Source organism: Herpailurus yagouaroundi, unplaced genomic scaffold (assembly GCF_014898765.1).
Source record: "Herpailurus yagouaroundi ecotype Mexico unplaced genomic scaffold, PumYag 197, whole genome shotgun sequence".
NCBI lineage: Eukaryota > Metazoa > Chordata > Mammalia > Carnivora > Felidae > Herpailurus > Herpailurus yagouaroundi.
In genome coordinates, this window is record NW_024412428.1 from 11,908,134 (window position 1) to 11,911,328 (window position 3,195).

The 3,195-nt window shown below is 40.3% G+C and overlaps 1 long non-coding RNA gene across 1 annotated transcript; it reads right to left on the reverse strand.

Moving 5' to 3' along the window:
* Positions 1–331: 331 nt before the first annotated feature.
* On the reverse strand, positions 332–2,895 carry LOC121012841 (uncharacterized). The gene is made up of 2 exons (XR_005782353.1): positions 2,779–2,895; positions 332–2,136 (listed from the first exon to the last, which is right to left on the reverse strand). It is a non-coding gene; the product is annotated as an uncharacterized LOC121012841 (long non-coding RNA).
* Between the last annotated feature and the right edge of the window lie 300 nt (positions 2,896–3,195).

Sequence of the window (3,195 nt, forward strand, 5' to 3'; positions counted from 1 at the left end):
GTTTTGACAGAACTTGAGTTTGGCTACCCTGTGTCCTTGTCCACTTGCCTTAGTATGTTAGAACAAGTCGAGGATTCCAAGGGCACCAGTTCTATGCTTTTTTGCAGCTCAGGCCTTGTTCTATTCTACAACGACAGATGGCACTTGTGTATCCAGCCATTCCATAAATTCACATCATTTGTCACAAAGCAGAAACAAGAGGATAAAGACGGATCAATGCAAATCAGCATTATTGGAAATATAACTCAAGAACACATTTGCTCATGCCAAGAATGCTGTGCTCAAGTATGAGGAGGGTGTTGTTTTTCCTGGCCCAAGAAGAGAGATTTTCTGGTTTAGCCCCTTTAGAGAATAACCCAGGCTAAACCAGACAGCTTTAGCTTGGTGAACATCATGCTGGTGTCTAGGAAATCCCATCTATCACCACAACGCAAGAATTCTTTTCATCTTGTATACTGGCCCAGGAAGAAAACAGTTGCATATGTATCACTGAAAAGCGGTGCCCCTTTTATACCTGTAGAGGAGTATATATGGTATTTTCAGGTGCAGTTTCACAAGCCTAGTCACTGTTTCTGTATTTCTTTTCCATGACACATTAATTTTGTCCGGAAGCACTTGAATTCTCTTAATCACTCAGCAGGTTACCTTCTAAGCGTGTGTGTTTATGTTTATGGCCAGAAAAAGCAGATTTTTACCCCTCTCAATGACTAGAAAACATCACAGTCCGGGTTACAGTAAAAATACCAGAAAATGTCCCTGACTTAGGAAGAATGTATTACTTTATTCTATTTTAAGGCAAATGGCTGTATCTTACGAAATGGAAAGCAATTAGATATATTTGAACATTGTTATTACTTGCTTTAGGTAAGGAATGCCAGATCAAACAATTTTTACCATTGGCAAAACAAAAACCACAACTATAAAGTCTTCAAAATGAGCGGGTCAGATGTCACCAGTTTTGCCTTTCAACATTCACTGCATTTACCAAAGTCTTCGCTCTTTGAAAGGTGTGCAATTTATGTTTAAATCAGATTGAATGTTTTGTTTTGTTTTGTTTGCTACTCAGAACATCACTGTACATCAATGTTGCAAAAGCAGTGTCCTTATAGCAAGGTAAGTGTGCAGAGTACATGCAGGATTGATTCAGAGGCCAAGCGCACCCCCACATTACTTTAACACGTAATTCAGAAACATTTCTTACAAATATTAACATGTGTAGGAAGTTATTATGGGTGGGGCAGAATTATTTACAAATAACTCTTAGCTGGACTTCACAAATTATGGAACAGGGAGTGTTTTGGTAAAGATGCCCAGGACAGCTCAGGAAATCAGCTGGGAGGACAGACCACACGTTCTCAATTTGGGGTCAGTGTTTGCTTATCACTCATCATGAACATCTCCAACCTGAATTGAGTTAGAAGTTGTAGGAACCCCTCAGTGGAACCTTAGAGCAGCATTCACCCACTATGTGTGGGGAGCCTCTTGGCAGGATGCTAGAGAAAAATCCTCAAACACCCTATGATATTCTGGAAAGAACCCAGCCGACTGTAAAGTGACTGTCTTCTGAAAAGCCTTTATTGTGTAATATCCTAGAGTATTGCTGTTGTAAGAGGCCTTAGTTGCACTGCTCCACTAGACAGTTTTTCAGGATAGGCCAGTTCTGGCATCATGTGGACGAGCCCATATAAACTTGATTCTGTTGTAGGAATTCTTTCCTCAAGTATTTTGCTTTACATGTAGAGGGAAAAAAAAAAACACAGAAACTGAGTTTCTCATGATTATATAGACATCCCTATAAAGCACTAGTCTAATTCACACTTTATTAATCAGAAAATTAAAATGCAGAGAGGCCCCAAACACCCTGTGATATGCTTTGCTTCTTCACTCTTGTTTTTCCTTAAGCCAAGTTGTGTTTGACTATGCATTCTTTGCTCAGTGTTCATGCCCAGTGGCTCCAAGCCAAGCAGGTTGGAGGTATGGCTGGGAAATCATTACACAGATTGAAGAGACTCCTATCGCCTTCGGATGTGAAGGATGCTGTGCTCATCTGGCCATGCCATCATGTTTGGTCTGACATGGCGGAATGAAGGTAGTCATCGAGTTTTGCATTTATTTAGCCACATCATTGTATTCTGGCTAATTAAGAAGAGAAGTCAAATCTTAATATCTCCTAATATGCACTGGTAGAAACAGTTTTATGAGTATGGATTACGAACCCAATCTTCTGAGTCTCACATAAGCCACCTTTCAGCTAACTTCCATTTAAATTTTGCTGGCATAAAAAAATTACAGGATAGGGTCCTGAGTAAACAAAATGTAGAAATTGTGCTTTGTTTAATTATTCCAAAGCCTTTTGTCTCTTACTTGTAAGGTACAATAAGGCAAAGGCTCTTGGCAGATGCCTAAGAGTTTTATAACTGATGTTGAGATCAGCTGAAACAAAGACACATTGTTGAGCTTCAGCTTCAGATGCTGGCCTGGCTTTTCAGAAGTAAACCATAAGTGTTTGCTCTTGGATATGGATAAGAGTTTTTCAAAAAATCCATTTGCCAATGCTTATGCAAGGCACTACCACATATTACGAAACATTTGCTTGCCTAACACATAAGAAACAAATTTAAAACACAATAGCAGCATGTGGCTGGGAAGAGAGGCAACCTTATGGAGAGGGTATTCCTGGGAAACAGGGATATTTGCTAAAACCCTGATTAAGAATAAGAATTTGAAGATGAAGAATTGAATTAATAAGTGTCTCTAAAAAGGCAACAAGACGATTACCAGTAATGATGGCAGCAACGTAGTGGCCCGTGTGTGGGTTTTGGAGTCCGTAGACAGCTCTGCCTTTTGTTGCTTGAACAAGTTGCTTAAAGTTTCTAAATATCACTTTTCTTTTAAAGTGGGACTATTGGGGCGCCTGGGTGGCGCAGTCGGTTAAGCGTCCGACTTCAACCAGGTCACGATCTCACAGTCCGTGAGTTCGAGCCCCGCGTCGGGCTCTGGGCTGACGGCTCAGAGCCTGGAGCCTGTTTCCGATTCTGTGTCTCCCTCTCTCTCTGCCCCTCGCCCGTTCATGCTCTGTCTCTCTCTGTCCCAAAAATAAATAAACGTTGGAAAAAAAAATTTAATAAAAAATAAATAAATAAATAAATAAATAAATAAATAAATAAAGTGGGACTATCTACCTGCCTCGAAGGC